General features: G+C 38.9%; 1 long non-coding RNA gene across 1 annotated transcript in view; it reads left to right on the top strand.

The window, feature by feature from the left end:
- The window catches only part of LOC121039941 (uncharacterized), a 19,426-nt gene extending 1,810 nt beyond the window's left edge, over nucleotides 1-17,616 (top strand). The window contains exon 2 of the long non-coding RNA XR_005795050.1: nucleotides 16,194-17,616. This is a non-coding gene — a long non-coding RNA (uncharacterized LOC121039941). The remainder of the gene's footprint in view (nucleotides 1-16,193) is intronic.
- The last annotated feature ends 2,501 nt before the right edge of the window (nucleotides 17,617-20,117 follow it).

Here is a 20,117-nt window from a genome sequence, read left to right as displayed (position 1 = left end):
TTTTTTTCAACGTTTTTTATTTATTTTTGGGACAGAGAGAGACAGAGCATGAATGGGGGAGGGGCAGAGAGAGAGGGAGACACAGAATCGGAAACAGGCTCTGAGCCATCAGCCCAGAGCCTGATGTGGGGCTCGAACTCACGGACCGCGAGATCGTGACCTGGCTGAAGTCGGACGCCCAACCGACTGCGCCACCCAGGCGCCCCAAAAGTATAGATTTCTGATGATACATTCCAGATGATACATGGTGAGGTGTGTCAACGTTAAAAAAAAACAAACAACAACAATAATTTAAAAAACCCAGCCAGCTCTGAACATAGTATAGAACATGTGATTGCAACAGAAGTGCTCATACAAGTTAAGCGTCCCCAGTTCTTGTGCAGACGGACAATCAAAAGAGAAAGTGAAGGGGAAGGAAATTGACACGTGTTGAATATATACCCTTAGTCCACAAGATGCTAAACATTTTTTTCCCAGTTAAGCATCATTGCTGTAAGTTAGTACCATCATGCCTATTTTTGCAATTGAAAAACTCGGCTTAGGGAGGTTAGTGGCGTTGGCTGTTTGTGACATTTATCCATTTCATCAGGGATGGTGCCAGTGAAGGAACTCAGGTGTATCTCACAGTTGCTGTTCTCTCCACTGGACCACACTGCCGAAAAAAACCGCTGTGAATGTGGTGGATTAGACCTGGCCGAAACTCATTTCCAACTTCTCTGTTAAATGCCTTTCTCTTTGTGCGGAATGTATCATCACAAAACAATCATTCCTTTCCAACATAGGAACATTCTTTTTTTTTAAGTTTATGTATTCATTTTGAGAGAGAGAGAGAGCATGCACAAGCAGAGGAGGAGCAGAGAGAAGAGACAGAATCCCAAGCAGACTCCGCGCCATGAATGCAGAGCCTGATGTGGGGCTGGAACCCGTGAGCCATGAGATGGCGACCTGATGCCAAGACCGTCAGACACTTAACCGACTGAGCCACCCAGGCGCCCCTAACATATGAAAATTCTTATCGGTAGAAGGCATTGGGCAAGTGGCAGAGTGATATAAAGGACAATGTGAAAAGGGTCCTCCCTTCAAGTAGCCTATAGTCTGGTTGTGATTATGACAACTACAAGGGAAAAATAAATGAAGGAAAAAAATGAAAAGTAAAAAGGCATGGCAGAAAAAATATTACATCTCAAAAACTTTATAACTAATTGTAAGATTTGTTGTTATCAGGGCACCTGGGTGGCTCAGTCGGTTAAGCCTCTGACTTTGACTCAGATCATGAGGTCATGATCTGCTGGTTTGTGAGTCTGAGCCCTGCATTGGGCTCTATGCTGACAGCTCAGAACCTGGAGCCTGCTTCAGATTCTGTGTCTCCCTGTCTCTCTGCCCCTCTCCAGCTCGCACTCTCTCTCTCTCTCTCACAAATATAAACATTAAAACAAATTTTAAAAAGATTTTGTTGTTATTAAAGTCACATATTCTTGTAGATCCAGTTAAGAAATAAAGAAAACCAAACCAAACCAAACACTTTTAAAAGCATACTTTGTTAGGGGCGCCTGGGTGGCTCATTCGGTTAAGCATCTGATTTCGGCTCAGGTCATGATCTCGCCGTCTGTGAGTTCTATCCCTACATTGGGCTCTGTGCTGACAGCTCAGCTGGGAGCCTGCTTCGGATTCTATGTCTCCCCCTCTCTCTGCCCCTCCCTAGCTTGCACTCTGTCTCTTACTCCCTCTCCCTCTCAAAAATAAATAAATATTAGGAAAATAAAAATAATAATAAAATAAAAAACATACCTGGTTAGTCCTGCAAATGCAAGGATAGGTCCTACCAGCCTCTTGTGGTTTAACATTTCTTTTGTCTACTCTCAGGGATCCGGCTGTGCTCCGGCCATCAGCTGTGCGGCTAAGGGTGTGATGGCAAGCCTTTTGCAAATATCTCGATAAAGAAACAAACTGGCTTCATCTAACTACATGTGGTATTTTCCTCTCATAGGCCCCATAAAGCACTTGAGTGTTTTATTTATTTATTTATTTATTTATTTATTTATTTATTTATTTGAGAGAGAGAGAGAGAGAGAGCGCGCATGCAAGCGGGGGAGGGGCAGAGAGAGAGGAAGACAGAGGATCTGAAGCAGGCTCTGGGCTGACAGGCTGACAGCAGAGAGCCCGATGCTGGGCTCAAGCTCACAAACTGCAAGATCATGACCTGAGCCGAAGCTGGACACTCAACCGCCTGAGCCGCCCAGGTGCCCTGGGTGTTACTTTTAAATACTTGCTTCACTAATCTCAAATTCATGGTCCTCTGCTCTGCATCCACCATACCTTGTGTTTCACTAGGGAAGCACAGTGTAGTCTTTTAAAGGCATTTTAAAAGGCAATTAACCTTAACATGTTTAGTGTTAACTAGGTACATAACTCAATTGAGGAAATGGAAGAAATAACCTTTATGGCCAAAGTAGCACATGCCCAGGCAGAGAGCGTGACCTCACGACTTCTGCCTAATCATTTGTAAGGTGCATCTGGATTCCAGAGACATTAAAAGGTGAAAAATCATACACCCAAAATCAATTTAAAATGGTAGTTAAAGCATAATAAGGACTTTTAGATAGGATGTTAAGGCGAAACACAGTAGAGGGGATAATTGTGAGTTCATCAAGGATGGTTAGGTTAAATGGGCACAGAAGAGAAGGGAGAATTCTAGGGGTGAATTGCCAGGGCAAAGGTGTAGTGGAAAGAACCCAGGATGTATGGCAGGCGGTCCACAGACACGCGCAAGCGTGGCTTCTACAACACTCCTGTGTGTTAGTATCTAGATGCTCACGCCATTTTGTGCAAAAGATCTGACGCTTGCTACTTACTGCCTACATGATAAAGTACAAAGTCTTTAGGAGAGAATCCAAGACCTTCCATGAATCGGCCTCACACTCCCATTTCCATTTTTTTCCCTCTCAGCCGGCTGCTTCATGCTTCACTCTCCGCTGTTTCAACCTCCATACGCCGCCTGCGATGCCCTTTTATGCGAATAGGGGTCCTTGGACTTGAATACACTGACCTCTTTGAATGCACAATTATGGCGGCGATGGACGTTTCATGACCAGTAATCCCTTCCCTAGGACATCTGGACGAAAAGTGCCTGGTGGCGTCACGCTCGTCCAGAGCCATTTGCGGAAGCAGGGGCCACTTAGCCATTTGCAACTGCCTGTTAGATGCGTGGTCAGCCTTAAGAAGAGCCACCCTATTACTGATTGCTTCATGCAAAAAGAGGGAGCAGAGCCATTAAAGGTGACCAGCGGGACACAGGTGTTGAATTACTTCTCTCAGTATGTGCTATCCTATGCTTTACTACTTCTGAGAAAGACAACTAGGGGGTTAGCTTGCGTGTGCACTGTGCATGTTTATGGGGTATTATTCATGAGGTGAGACACAATCTCAGCCAAGTCATGGTTTGTCTCACTTTAGTGAAGCATTTCTTTGAAAAATTTCAGGTACCATAATTGCATTTTAAAGATACATAATAAATTGCTATTAGGCTCCGGTTAGGAGGTTTGCTGAGGTGTAAACTGACCATTTTGTTCCTTTCTCTTTTATCGATAGTCGCTTCAAACCCCACAGTCTTCAGAACACAAAAGGAGGCACTGGAATATCAAAGGCTGTAGGTTTATTACTATACATTATGAATAATTTAATGCAGTAACAAAATAACACACTGATAAAAGCCAACAAGTAATATTCTATTCATAGCTGACTGGATAATCAAAGCCATTGTGGGTGCTTTTTCTAATACTAATTTAAAATTTGCATTAGGGCTTTTTGCCTTCCCAAATGATAACCTCCTATTTGATGAAGCATACCGTATACCCTTTAGAGTCCTTTACAATTGGGTTCAAAAGTACACTTTTGCTATATGCAACAGAAGAGAAAGAATTCACAGATAAAGAGTAATTCTGCCTTAACTTTTTCACCTTTTCCTCAATCTATTGATTTAATATTTGGAATTCTACTGTCTATAGGTTTCCTGTAAATTTCCACAATGATCGTATGGACCTCAGAAAAAATTATTTATAACATCATGGTGGCATAAAAGAGTTGTATGTAGGTCGTTGGGAATTGGCAATCTTCAACTATATACTGCATATTTATTGTAAAACAGGTTGGCCATACTTTGTAGACTGCAGACCCCTTGATTTCAGTTGACAGTGATTTATGGGTTATGATGCAAATATTTTATCCACAGCCATGAAGTCTACTAGAAGAATTAGATGTCTTTCCCAGTTGCTCTTAGATGTTTTTCTTTGTCTCTATTACCAGAGAAACACTATTTATGACCTTTGGCAACAGGGCATAATCTTATTGGAAACAAACTAGATCAAGCCCCTTTGTGAACTTAGAATGGGTTCTTTGAATCACTGGGTTGTTTTTCGCTTTGTTTTTGAATCCTTGCTGTCTATAGTAGAGAAAGGGGCAAAAGCTCAAGGTCACTCTAGTTTTTATTAGTGATTTAGATCCTTAGGAAGACATGATACTTTTTTTTTTTCCTAAGGACTTAGATAACAGTTAGCACATTAGCTAATCATAAGGGACTGATTCAGGCATTAAAAAAAAACAACAATCCCATATTCTTTTCTCCCACAGAGCATGTGCTTGATCAAGAACAGAATCACTGAGCTCTAATCAGCAACTGCACAAAACAAGTGTCAGAAAGACTAAGAGACATTTTATAGACAAATCTCTTGGGCCTGCCTTACAGGGAGAGGAAGAATAGAGATTATAGGGACAGTCGTTTTGCTAAGGATAAGGGCATAGGTACAAACTGCTCCTACCCTATCTTTGCAGCTTACGCAAGCCTCCCCTCCTGCTAAGAAATTACTAGTACTTTTTAGTAGACCCCAGGCCTTCCTATCTGTTAGCCATACATTCTTATCTGAAGATTTAAAACTGTATGTCAGTCAGTGGCACCATCAGAGAACTGTGTCATCTCTTAAGTAATCAAAGCAGAGAATCTCTGAAATCAGGTGATAAAAATATACAAGTAATGAGATTGATTTCATTCTGTTTCTCTCAGAGCAGCTGAATCATAAAAAAAGACTGCACAGAAAGAAAAGCTAAGCCTTTTCTGAAATGGCTTGGGTTGGGAGGTACGCATTTTCATTTAAATTTAGACATTAGCTCAAAAATATTTGAAGATAGTTAATAGAAAATAGATTTGCCTGTAGAAGAATATATTTGGGCGCTATTCAATATGCTATCCGCCAGACCAGCAACAAAGTAATTACAATTTCTCTTTTTCATTTTTCTTAAGAAAAGCTTCAAGTTAAATTTTATTCTTAAATATAGATATTTAAACTTGGATTGTTGGATATTGGATCAGCTTTCTCTGATAATGAAATCTGAAGCTTGTGTGTAAACCATCAAATGTCTAGTCAGAGGACAACAAAGGATAAAATATTTTTACCTCGATTTAACATTTTGATGTAAGATTAAATAGTTTATGTGCTTAATAGGTAGTTGTTGAATATCTGCTTAACACAAAGATCCAAATTCTTCTTAAAGGATAAAACAAATATGAAGAGGTCCATTTCTTTCAAGTCAAGGAATTTATAATCTAATTAGGCCCTTAATGTCTTCATGCTATTTTCTTTCTTTTTGTGTTGTTAAAAAGTTACATTAAAGTAGAATTTACACTACATAATTTATGTCTAACTAAAAGTGTCGTCTACTATCTTATGGAAGTGAAAGAGAAGTGACATTTATTTTATTTAACACCTACTACATGTCAGTCACTGTAACAGCTATTTTTCTAAGTGTAATCACATTTTTCAAAATACTGTTTCTTTTAAAATAATTTCAAATTTATAGAAAAATTGAAATAACGGGACAAGTATACTGAGAGACCTTACTCAGTTTTCCTATACTTTCCTATACTTTTCCCTAGGACTCCCTTCCAGCAACAGGCTCTAATCCACGACTAATCCACAGACTGTACTCACATGTCATATCTGCTTAATCTCCTTCAATCTGGAAGAGCTCCTCTGCCTTTCCTCAATGCTCATGACCAAAAATTTTGAAGGTTACAGACCACACATTTTGTTCAATGACCATCAGTTTGGATTTGCCTAATGTTTTCTCATGACTCGATTCAAGTTCTCCATTTGGGGCTGGAACCGCACAGAGGTCAGGCTGTGTACTTCACAATACAGCCCAGTGTAGGTAGGTCATGTCTGTCTGTCCCATTACTGACAATTTCACTGTAAATAAACTTTATTTTAGGGGCGCCTGGGTAGCTCAGTCGGCTAAGTGTCTGACTCCTGATTTCAGCCGGGTCATGATCTCACAGTTTATGAGTTTGAGCCTTGTATAGGGCTCCGCACGGACAGTGTGGAGCCTACCTTGGATTCTCTCTCTCTCCCTCTCTCCTCCCTTCCCCCACTTGCTCTCTCTCTCTCTATCAAAGTAAGTTAATAAAACTTAAAAATAAATAAATAAACTTTATTTTCTCATTACAACAGAAATACATATTCTATATCAAAAACTCAAATATTGCAGATATTACTAATTTGCAAAAGGAAAGGTAATTCCGGCTTTCTTGTCCCATGGCTACTCTAATAGATTGGCATAAAACCACCCTATTTTCTGTTTGCATATCTTAATGTGCAGTGATCTTCCTTGTTTCAAATTATTTCTTTTAGTTCCCACAACCAGCTGAGAACTTTCTATTTTTAGCTGCCTTTTGTTAATAAGGACATGAGCCCGAGGTCACTCAAATAGGAAACTAAGATGTGAAAAGAGGAATTTTGACACAGAAACCTCATATTTTATTATTTCTTGAGTTATAAAGTATGGTGGCCTATAAAGGCTTTATATGGCAGATATTAAGCCAAATATCTTTAATATATGCCAATAAAACAACTTTTTAATTAACAATATTGTGTAGGGATTGTTAACTATGGAAATGACATTGTGAGGAATTTTGGTGAGGAAAATAATTTTTGATCATCCTCATAGTACTAATCCCAGTACTTTCTAAATATATGACTATCCCCTGATCCCTCTGGATGGCTCTCTGTCATGTTTTCGCTTTCACTTTACCTATATTATCTGATACCAAATATATATATATTTTTAATTTTTTTAATATTTATTTATTTTTGAGAGAGACAGAGTGCGAGCAGGGGAGGAGCAGAGAGAGAGGGAGACACAGAATCTGAAGCAGCTCCAGGCTCTGAGCCATCAGAACAGAGCCCGATGCAGGGCTCGAACCCACGAACTGGGAGATCACTACCTGAGCCGAAGTCAGACACTCAGACTGAGCCACCCAGGCACCCCTCAAATATTAAAATCTAATAATTAGTATATCATACTGAAACTAGTCCTGGAGTCATTATTAAAAAATAAAAACAAAAGACAAAAATACCAAATACCAAGTAAAAAACGTGGATCCTGTTGCTAGTCTCCCACTACATAGATATGAAGTAGATTCCTTACTTTCTCGTTGCCTCAGATTTCTACCCTATAAAATCAAGAGATGGTTTCTCCTTGCTCTTCTACATATTATTAAAAAAATAGTACAATGGAGAAATCAATATATAAACTGATACAAAGTATTTGGTTTTTTTCTTCTTCTTTGTCCTTTTCTTCTTCTCTTCTTCCTCAGTCCACCCCACTGTCCTCTGACAAACTGTGCCACACACACTACTTAGGATACAGGAACCACTACTCACCACAATGAGGATATAATCGGGCTTCTTCTCTGAAGGTTCTACAAATGAATATGAAACCCCTGATCCTTTAAATGAACTTTTTTAATGTGTATTTTGACAGGGAGAGAGAGAGAGAGTGCAGGGGAGGGGCAGAGAGAGGGGCAGAGAGAGAATCCCAGGCAGGCTCCATGCTGTCAGCACAGAGCCTGACGTGGGTCTCAATCCCATGAACTGTGAGATCATGACTTGAACTGACATTAAGAGCCAGACACTCAATCGACTGAGCCACCCAGACACTCCTTTAAGTGAATTTTTTTTTTATTCCCTGTCTTACTCTTTCTCATAAAATAACTTTTTAGTCTTTTGAGGACCCAGACCCTACATAAAGTAAGACATGGGATAGAAGAGAGGTTGTTGAGTGCTTTGGAGAAGAAAGCAGCATTGATTCCAGCCAGAAATGCTTGTCAGCAGGGACATGCAGGCTTAGTATCATTTCTTAACAGGTGACTTTGCTTAAACTTATACATATGAATCTCCTTGTCTTCTCCTCACCTTCCAACCTATCTCCATCACCCTCCTCCTTCTCCCCTTTCTCCTACCCAGCCCTTCCTCCTAAAATGAATTTCAGGTTTCTAGGAAGGTTCATTGTCTTTTCCACTCCAACACCTGCATTTCCTTTAGCAGGAGGCAGAGATGAGCTAAAAAAATGTCCTTGAGCAACACAAAATTGCATGAAGTTCCTGCTTGGGCTTACTGAGAGATATTGGTTATTCTCTTGAGCATGGATTCTTAGAAAGTGAGGACAGTGAGAGCTTAAAAGCCCTGTGTGCTTGAAAGATATGGATGGGCTTGGGAAGACCAGACACCCCTGAAACAACATACAACAGGAAGTTTTTGTAGAGATGGCCTTAGTTGTGATGTGTCCATCAGTGTGTTAGTCTCTAGACTACTAGTGCAGGAAAGCACAGGGTACTGGCTCTCCTGTTCTCTCTCTCACTTTCCCTCTGTCCCTGCATCCATTTATTGGATCATTCATTCATCCATTCACCGTATACCAAGCGATACGATGTGAGGTACTGTGGCATAAGTTGGAAACAGGAAAACAGCGATAAACAAGACGCGGTCCCTGCTGCCAAGATACTTATATTATGGTAAGGGGAAAAGATTATATAGTAAAAAGAATTTTTACATGTTTTATTCTCTTACATGTGGCCAGAACCGTGTCGTGAAATATATATTTATTCTGAAAATAGAGTCCCTCAACATTTGTGATCCTCAATCTTGAGCAAAAATAATCTTAAGTGCATCTGTGGATTATTGGGAACAAGTCTCACTCAGTGTATATCCTACTAACCTTTACTGACATATTACACACTCAAATTAACAAATAAAATTCAAAAGTACACCTTGCAAAGAAAGAGGAGAGAGATTATTAATTTGTAAATAAATTAAATTTCAATTTATCTCAGTGAAATTTAAATTAATTCTATAACTATACCCTTAAAAAAAAGTTACAAAATATTCCTGTCCTTTGGGATATACCACCGTATAACATTTGCCATTCTCACTACCTTACAAAAGGGGGGAAAATAGGGCACCTGGGTAGCTCAGTCAATTAAGCATCTGACTCATGATTTTGGCTCAGGTCATGATCTCACATCTTGTGAGTCTGAGCCCTGCATCAGGCTCTGTACTGAAAGCATGGAGCCTGCTTGGGATCTTCTCTCTCCCTCCCTGTTTGCCCCTCCTCTACTCATTCTGTATCGCTCTCACTCTCTCTCAAAATAAATAAATAAACTTAAAAAGAGGGGAAGGGTATCTTATTATTATAAAGGAAACCTAAAACTTTGTTTTGTGTTTTACTCTGAGGATTACATTAAAACTCATTCCTCTTATTTAGTTCATGAAAGAGTAATAGAGAGTATTACTTAAAATATACATTTTCTTGGGGTGCCTGGGTGGCGCAGTCGGTTAAGCGTCCGACTTCAGCCAGGTCACGATCTCGCGGTCCGTGAGTTCGAGCCCCGCGTCGGGCTCTGGGCTGATGGCTCAGAGCCTGGAGCCTGTTTCCGATTCTGTGTCTCGCTCTGTCTCTGCCCCTCCCCCGTTCATGCTCTGTCTCTCTCTGTCCCAAAAATAAATAAACGTTGAAAAAAAAATTAAAAAAAAAAATATACATTTTCTTCTCAATGCATTTTCGATTCCATATTTCCCTTTCTTCTTTAAGAAGAAAAAGATTAGGCCAAGTCTTAGTTCAGATCAATAAATGTTCATTATCAGTTTCTTCCAGGCTCAAGACTGTGTGCTGTTTGTGAGTCTGTTACGTGGGGAAATACTGCTCATTTCAGAGTCTTGGTATAATAAGTAGTTAAGTAAGTGGAATCTGGTATCAGAAGGTCTAGATTTAAACCGTGTTTCTTCCTCTCTGTAAGTCCATAAATTTGGGCAAATCCTGCCTCTCCTTTTAACACTATTGTGAAGGTTAAATGATTGGTGCAAAGAAATGAATTAGTTGACCCCAAAATTGAGTAAACGATAAATACATGTTAAGTAATATTGGAGGTAGGCATTTTTTACCATGCATTTTTTAACATCCATTGAGAATCTTAGATCATTAGAGCACCATTTCTTGGTAAGTGAATCCATTTAAGATTTAGGTCAACAATTTTATAAATAAAAGATATGGCCTATTAAGAGCTCTCTCTCCCTGTGTGTGTGTGTGTGTGTGTGTGTGTGTATATGTATATGTGTGTGTGTGTATATATATATATGTATATATATGTGTATATTTTATACATATATGTATATATGTATTTTATACATGTACACATATATTTATATATATGCACATGTATATTTATATATATATAAATAAATGTATATATGTATATATTTAAGGATGCAGTGAACTGAGGGAAGGACAGTGGTCAGTTAGGATCCATCCTATTCAAACCATGGCCTGATGAAGTGGCTGTGAGATTATAATAGAACATATATTCTGATCTTGACCTTGATTTCAAGTATCTGTTCCAAATCTGGGGTAATTCCCAGGCAGTGTTTTTAGCTGCTCTGAAGAAAAGAAGTCTTGCGTTATAATACCAGTATGTACCCTGCCTGACAATGCAGCTACCACAGATCTGGACAGAAGGGTGCGACTGTGTCTATCTGTGTCTGATTTTTCTGCTATTTTCTCATCCTGGGGGTTTCTTGAAGGTTCCCTGAGATATGTCCTGCCTACATCTTACAAATATCTTTGACCAACAGGCATCTCAATAGCCTGTGCCCACTGACAGAAGATGGATTCTAACGCATGTGGGGACATTGGGAGTGACCTGAGAGGTGACGAATGAAAATTGGCCTGTCTGGGAAATGTCCGGGAAATCTGCCAATCTTCATCATGTGCTCTTTACGCATCCAGAAGAAGTCATAAATTAGAGGTTTACTGCTAGATCTAGCCTGCTGATGTTTTCTGTTGGGCCCACCGTTATGTTTTAAAATATTTTTCAATTAATTGTTCACATTTCAAAACTAAGATGTTTCATATAAAAAAAACTCGGTTTCTGGCTTGTCTTAAAAAACCAGAAGTGACCAAACTGGTCTCCTGTCCCCATGTCTGGGGAGCTGATCAGAGGCCCTACTGTAAATGGTAAAGAATATGGACACTGGGTTTGCTGCATGGTTCTACTCCTCAGCAGTGTTCCTTAGGCAAATTACTAATCTTCTCTGTGCCTCAGTTTCTTTGACCTTAAAATAGGGAACACGACTGTACTTTCTCATTCAGGTTGTTGTAGAGACTGAATCAATTAGTGTCTTTAAACTACACAGGACGGCGCCTATCCCCTATATAAGTACTAGCAAGTTCAAAGTGTTCCTTAGTTGACCATGAGCCTTCCTAGCTTGTTCTCAGGCCCATCTGCCCCATTTCATCAACTACTTTGTTATTGGTTAGATGTATGCATTTCTAACTCTTTCAATCATCACTATTTTTTTTCCTAAAATAGAGCGGCGGATATAGACTCATTAGACTCCATTGACCATAATAAACGAACAGTCCAGAAGTTAAAAAACAGGTGTGTTTGGCTGGCTCAGCTGGTCCGGCACATGACTCTCGATCTCCAAGTCATGGGTTCTAGCTCTACAGTGGGTGTAGAGATTACTTAAGAAACTTAAAAATAATAATAATAATAAAATAAGTAAATCAAAGCTCAAAAGTTAAAAACATGTAAAAAAAATTAGGAGAAAAAGCTGACATCCTACAGATTGTTAAAACATCTAAATTACCATTTGGAGAAACAGATTAAGATTTTATAATTAAGTCCTCTGCCAAAGACAGCCATATTAAAGAATTTGAGACTCACGTTTCCCATACATAAAAATAATTTACGAGGGACAAGGCAAGCTTTTGTTTACCATTTGCTATTTTTAGACTCAGTTGTGGAACTCTGAGAGCAGAAAGTAGATATTTGTCTTTTTAAAAAAACAGATTTGAAAGTAACGATGTTTCATGCTGAAAGGACATGAAATTGATTTTCTGATGTAAGAGTTCAATTGCTCAAATTAAAAAGTCATTAAAAGTGATTATGATAAGTAACCATAATACATTTTCGAGCATTGTGGTTTCCTAGGTTCTTCTCACCCAAAGCAGTGGGTTAGACAGAGCACTGGAGGAAGAGTCACAAAGCCTCATGTCTAGTGGCACTTCTCCAAGTATGTGAGCATACCTCTTCACCAATTACCAGAATCCTGTTTATCTATCTACAAAATAGAGAATTCCTGTGTTCTGTAATACAGGAGTGGTATGCACACTGATCAGATGAACTTAGGGAAAACTATTAATACATTTTAATAAACTGCATAAGGCTGGTGGTTGTTTTGGAATTTTATACATAAATATATAATAAAATAATTGAGTTAATCATCTAAGGGTTTAATTTTTTCCCAGTTTTTAATGATCCTTCAAATTCATTGGCGTTCTCTTAACTATCCATCATATCAGGTTAAGTATATTGCATCTTATAAAAAAAAATGTGCTAGGGCCCCTGGGTGGCTCGGTCGGTTAAGCGTCTGACTCTTGATTTCAACTCAGGTCATCATCTCGTGGATCTTGAGATGAGTTCAAGTCCCACACCGGGTTCTGTGCTGACAATGCAGAGCCTGCTTGGAATTCTCTCTCTCCCCCCATTTCTCTCTGTCCCTCCCCAACACACATGCACATTCTCTCTCTCAAAATAAGTAAACTTAAAAAACAGAAATATTTAAAAAAAAACAAAGAAATAAGCCCCACAATGTGTCAAACAAAGGGCAAAGGAATGTCCTAAGTCTCACTTGCTAATAGCCAAGGCTCTTTTGAACCTACTCGTACACAAAGCAAACAGAAATTGATGGTTGGCTTGAATGTGCTCCCCAAACTAGTATCGTCAGTAAAAAACTGTGCTTTCTAGTGGTGAGATGATGAAAAAAATATCACCCCATTCATTATTCTGGACAGAGGAGAAATATCTCCTGGGAAGTCTGTAAAAATCTACTGTAAAGAATAAAGCTATAATATACTGTCAGCAACAATTTGCCTTGGCAGGAGATGGACGATATGATCTAATAGTTCCTTTTATTTCTAATTTCTAGGATTCCTGTATTTTCAAGCCTTATACAGTTCTCTTAACCCAATTCTGTTACCTACTGAGCCAGAATCTCCCCGTGTCTGGGCTGTTCTCTGGGGCTATCGGGTACTTCTAGAAACGACATTAACACTTTGTTCATTGGCTTCTCTTTTATGACTTACACGTTCTGAACTAAACCTCTGTGTTTACATGCAAAATATGATCACTCTTATGAGTTGATGCAGACACTGTCTACAGGGTCAAAGTCATCAGAGATCTGGAACTATAGCTAAACTGGTCTCATTATTTTTATCTTGTCAGGCTCACTGCCTCTGGAACTCATACATACTCTCTGGTCTAAGCTCTGCTACAGGCACATCTCCCTACTGTACAGATCTTGCTTCACAGCCCAGGATCCCTTTGTACCCACAAGACAAAGACTGCATTCATTTAGATGGTAATTCCCACCAAAATTCCTATATGTTTTGGAACAAATTGTTTAATTGGCACCTGTTCACATCAGGCACCGTTCTAGGTGCTGAGAACACAACAGACATGATACCCTGCCTCATGTGGCTTACCTTGAAACAGGGAACCAAGCAAAGGGCAGGAGAAATAAGTAAAATGTAGAATATGGAGATAATGACAAATGCTAACAGGAAAAATAAAAAAATAAAAAAAAAGAAAGAAAATGAGGACAGGAAATATAGAATGGAGGAAAGTTCACTTTGGCTGGGATGACCAGAGAAGGCTTCTTATAATTACTATATTTATCACGCTGTACTATTTTTATCTTTACCTATGTGTTCTTCACTCAGGAAGAAGCCCTGTCTGAGGCATTTCTATTCTTAAATGCCAGATAATATTAATAAAATTAGTCAACTGAATGGTACAGTATGATCTATGCATCCTCTGGTTTTAAGGCTTGTTCACTTATGTCTTAATTCACTTTATAAGCACAGGACAAACAGAATCAGAGGGTGATTCAGAGGTGTTTGATTTCTAGGAAAGCCACAAATACAAGTTCTATGAGGGCAGGGATATTACATTTTTTGTTCACAGTAGAATCCCAAGTACATAGAACCAGGTTCCTATTAAGGGCTCAATAATTTTTTAAATGAATGAATGAAACATCTGGACATATGGAAATGCAGATGTGTAGTCAAGAGAATAGGGTATTAGAGTAACTTTGCCTTTAGCAGCTACATGCTATGCTACTTCACAGAATCTGTAAGTATGAAAGAATACATATTATTTTGTCCTTCTGCATCGAACAAGATAGGAAATTCTTTTCTTCCAAGCAGAGAATGGATCAAGAAACACTACTCTAAAATTCCGGCATGCATGGAATGTATGGAATACACGCCTCATAACAGATAGGCTAGAAAACGATTGACTTCCCAGCTTAAATTAAAAAACAAAAACAAACAAAAAACCCACAGGCTCTTATTGACAATTAAAACAGCATTCCTCTACCTAATTACTTGGAACACAAAAAAATCCCAGAGGAAAGGAGAGGGGTCAGAACATAATACTTTTAGTGGTCATGATTGCTCTTTTAAAAATTAATATCAATGAATTCCAGATGGTTTCCTCTGGAGGAAATTTGCTGTGGGATGATAATACGAGGCAATGAGAAGAAGAAGAGAGTCTGAGCGTACTGGGTGGGGGGATCTTGCCTACTTCACAGTTCTGCCTAGTTCACGTTCTATTTAAATTGCCTACTGGCAAAAAGACCTTCCATAATGGAAACATCCACTGGTGTCTTATGCAGACCTTTAGAAATTGTACTACTTACAAAACAAAATAGCAAATGAAGTCTGGAAAAATAATAGCAAGTCCCTCAGAAAGAATTCCAAGTCAGAAGACCTGGGATCAAGATGCTTCCTTACCTTTACTAGTAACCTATTCCTGGACCCACCAACAACCTCTCGGGAAAATAATTGTTATGTTCTCCATGAGGACAGTAATGCAGCTCTTAGGCATGTGTCATAGGCTTTTGTGAAAATAAAATGGGGAAGTAAGAGGGTAATGAAAGAAAAAGGGAGAAGTATTTATATAAATATTAGCTATGGGCGAAATAATACAGTGGCCATCTACCTTTCGTGTGCTGGTTATGCAAGAAGTAAAAATGAACAGCATAAATTATATTTCTCTTTGCTGCCCATACATAATTTCCATTAAAATACCTTTGTTTTATAATGATTTAAAAATTATGCACACTTCAGGCTATGTTGATTTTTCCCCCTCTCATACCATAGTACCTTTAGTCTTTCTGGCGTTATCTATGATTGAATTTTTTTCCTTTAATGTGGTTCTGAGATACTGGATATATTTTCGAGATTATTTTGGTTGCACAGATGATCATTTTAGAGAGTACACAAACTAAATCCCTGGTAAAAATATCCACGTATTTATAGTTGTTTTCTACTCTTAAATTAAAAGCAACGGTTTTACATGTGGTAGCTTGCAATAAAACGAAAAATTATATGTCATGGCTGTGTTTGTTAGCTGAGTGGTATTACAAGTCACTATTTTTGACTTGTAACCATACACACCTCCATAACTTACTGGCTGCATTAACATACTTGTGCTATTTTAGGAAACTCTTCCTCAGTGAAATGAAACCGCAAATAATTTTACTGTTTGTTTCAGAAATTTCTAGAAAGTACACTAGAGAGCGCAATTTGGGCTCATCACGCTGACAAAACTGTTTGGAAGCCTTGCCTTGGTATGCCTATCAACCTCCAACCACAGGTCATGAACTTGCCTAATCTTAATCAAGCTTCCGCTCCTGAATTTCCAAAATCTCATAAATAGTTGGTCTTTGTCTACCCTCTCCAAGATGCTACTAAGATTCTGTAAATGTAATCAAACCATAAACATGGCTTTGCTTCATCCACAGGTTATTTTGGTGATCTCTAATCACGGAGCAAAAATTTGGAGAACTTCACAGAAAATAACTGAAAGAATATGTAGAATTTGCTTTCTCAATTTGGGGAATCACTCTCTTAAATTCCAGCATCTTACACACTGAATTATGAGGACAAGAAATTAAATGATCATCTACACCAAGTGGAGCTTCTAATGGTTAACTTCTACTTCTCAAAATCCCGAATCAATGTCTGTTTTCATACAGGAAATACGTACCTGACAAACTAGAGGTCTCTACCGCAAATTAGCTAATTACTTTTGCAAACCACATGACCTTTGCCAACATCCATCGGGCTGCATTATGTTTGAAAATGGAACGGACATGTACCCTGAATTCTGCACTCACAAGAGATATTCTTCTCTTTGCAAGAATGAACATCCAAGGAGCAGACACTAAAACAAGAGAGTGTTTTTCTGACTTTGTTGCCCAATTTTAACTCTTCTCGCCTGAAATGGGTGTTGCACATATAACAAATAGTGAACAGACTTTCATTATCTATCATCTATCAATCATTCGCGTTTATAAAGGATCCTTCATGTGTGCATTTTAAAGTGATGCACTAAAAGATGGAAATTATGCTTTCAGATAAAAGCGGTTCTAAAAATATAATAAATGTAGGTTTAAATTTAGATAATGCGGCAGTAGATTTCACTTAAAAGGGAGTGGATTTGAAAGTGAAGGACAGCAAAAGAAGGCCTACAGCCATACCCAATTTATGTTTGACGAGACTTAAGATCCATCACGTCTATGGAGAGGTCTTGAGAAACACATCTTTATGAAAATGGGGACCTAAGGACTGGCTGTATGACACATCTAACTTAGTCTTGCATGTCAGACTAGTGTGCTTGGTGCCTAAAAACGACAGGAGCCTTTGTTTTTCTTTTTTTTAACCCGACTATAAATGCTCTTTTGTTTCCATAGCTTAGGGTATAGTGCCGGGAAAATCTGTGTCCTGTACCCTCATGTTAGTCTACGGATAGTTTCTGGTCATTTAAACAGAAGAACCAAAAGAACACTCACCTGGAACTTCCAACTCTCAATCTACCTTGGTTCAAGGAGCGGTCACAGTTAAGAGGACAAATGTTGAGAGGGTGGAGAGACGCTTGAGAGCACATACAGATATTTAACAGCAATCAACGAAAGTCCGAAGTAGTAGATACTGGTGGGATGACGTTTTGTAGTCAGTAAGGAGCTGACCACTGATTTTAAAACTAGAAGCACTTTATCCTAAAAGCAGACCAGAGTGATCCTAGAAGATATTGGATAAGTCATTTTTAATCTCACACAGGAAAAAGAGCTTTAGTTCTAAATAATTTCATCAAAAGTGGTACCAAAAAAAAAAAAAAAAGTCATGTTAATCATCCAAATAGTATGTCGAGCAAAAATGTTTGCCTAGCCCCCAAATCACTAACTTCATTAGCTGCATTATAGAGGTCAAAAAGAAAATCAAAACAATTATTGAAATAAAAGAAAAACTAAATGTATTGTTCTTGTCTTTCCCTAGTGCCTTGAGTCATTATTCTACTGCTAACTTAGTTCTACCAAGCTTATTAACTATTTCAGGCCATTAAAATACTATTTTTTTATTTAAAAAAATTTTTTTAACATTTATTTATTTTTTGAGAAGAGAGAGACAGAGCATGAGCGGGGGAGGAGAGAGAAAGAGGGAGACACAGAATCTGAAACAGGCTCCAGGCTCTGAGCTATCAGCACAGAGCCCGACACGGGGCTCGAACTCACGGAGCGTGAGAGATCATGACCTGAGCCGAAGTCGGGCGCTCAACCGACTGAGCCACCCAGGTGCCCCAGGCCATTAAAATACTATTTATTATACTGCTGTGATAACATACTTTTTTGAAATTCTCATTTACTATGGAACCATCATAGCCACATAAGAGAACACATTCCCACTGAGTTCAGACCACCATGCCCTCCATGAAATCAAATTCCCAAATCATACAACACTTTACGGTGTCTCAAGTTGTAGCTATTGGTCAAGAGTAAAGATTTAATGACACCAGAAGAAGTAGAAAGAGAGGCCAAAGGAGGTGACATATTTTGTTTTGGGAGTCATGTTAGCAGCATTGTTACTAACATTGCTACCTCCTCTCATTGTCTGCATGTGAATATAATTGCACATCCTGACAAGGCATCTCTATTAGTGATGCCCTTGCAGACTGCCAGTGAACTGACATCTACAAATGTTCTTCTTGGGTGTGGTTCCAAGCCTCGCTCGAGCATGAGAGCCTATGGAAAGCTTAGCAGGATGATCACACGGGCTAGCCAGATTGTGACCAACTTAACGTAACACTTCTAAAATCAGAAGTTACTGTGTTCGCTTAATATTAAAAGAGGCTACATTTTTTTTTGAATGTATCTCTTTTACATATGATTTAATAGATTCCCCTGTTTTGAAAAAACTCATTTTCAATGTTGAAAATCACACGGAACTCCTGTTTTTAGTAGTTGTACTTTTACCGCATGCTAAGTTAAACAACAATATTGAGTAAATATACTATACTGTAGAAATGTTTCAAGTGGATTTGCATTTTATTTATCATAACACTTATATGCAATAAATGGTTTAACATGGAGACAGACTATTTAGTTTCCAGAATATGCTTGTTGGGAAGGGATCCATATGTGTACTAAATCTGATATTCCTGTAAATATCCATAACTCACAGAATGGAAACAACAGGCATGAAGAACAGTAAGTGTTGAAAATGAGATACACCTGGCTTTCAAGTATCACTAGTGTGTTGGGTCGTTAAGTAGATGATAGAGATACAGACATATGCACAAGTAAGTATCACCTCGAGCAAGTCACTTAACTCTTTCCACTTTGCTAATTTCTAATACTGTTATGGTGAGAAAGATTACAATTTACGCAAAACATGTTGCACACCCTTTGGCACACTGAAGCTACGCATGATCTCTTAGGTCTTATCGTTTCTCTTGTAAATGCTCCCGGTTTTAGATTTTTAATATATCTTCGAAATCTTGGATTGACTGAAGGTATTGAGAACAGACATTCCCTCTGCAGAAGGATTCACTGTAGGACTGCTTTCTGCAGCGAATGGCAGGAGTGCGTTTACGACACTGCCGCATTTGCAAATTCCTCACGTGTCCATCTGGGCAGAAGCCTGTCCTTCAAATAGGGGTGAGTGCCTCCAGAGAACCTAGATACCAGTCACTTTGCATCTGATAGGACACTTATAATTGACAGTATGAGTGACAGCATGCTGGTGTTCACTGGGGGGCCTGCAAAGGCAAATGGCCTTGTGAATGTGGGATCAATATTACAGTAATCTGTTGATATCATTGTCATAAGATTTTGTTGTCGTTGTTGTTGGTCGACGGGGGGGAATAGAGAGAGAGAAAATATCCAATCCCGCAGCTGCACAGAACAGCAGCCCAGCTAGTCTTAATTGCGGCTTCATCTCTGCATTTTTTTTTAGCACGGTAGAGGATAGTCTTCCAGCAGCCGCATGTGGCTCCGCGGTAGACACCATGGGCAGTTAGGTTGGTGGTTTTGAAGCTTCGCGTACATTAGCATGCTACTGCTGGGCTGTATCGTCCAGGCAGACATACATGGCAAGATTTTTATCTTCCAGGGTCCCCCAACACTATCTCTGGGGCAGCCTCACTCTCTTCCCTCAAACAGTGCTCTACAGCATTGTCTACGATAATAAATACACAGTCTTTCAAACGAACAATGCACCCATTTTAGTCCTGGTGTGTCCACTTTTAACACTTTGCCCTGTATCACAGTGGGAAAACAAATCTCAGAAAACAATTTCTAAAGATGTTTTATTTACATTATCTACCCAAACGTATAGACATAGGAAATGAATCATTTTACTACATTTTAATGTCTTTATTTTATAGTTTT

This window comes from Herpailurus yagouaroundi, unplaced genomic scaffold, assembly GCF_014898765.1.
Source record: "Herpailurus yagouaroundi ecotype Mexico unplaced genomic scaffold, PumYag 181, whole genome shotgun sequence".
NCBI lineage: Eukaryota > Metazoa > Chordata > Mammalia > Carnivora > Felidae > Herpailurus > Herpailurus yagouaroundi.
Note: the sequence above shows the minus strand (reverse complement) of the source record. Positions and strands in the feature narration are given on the sequence as shown.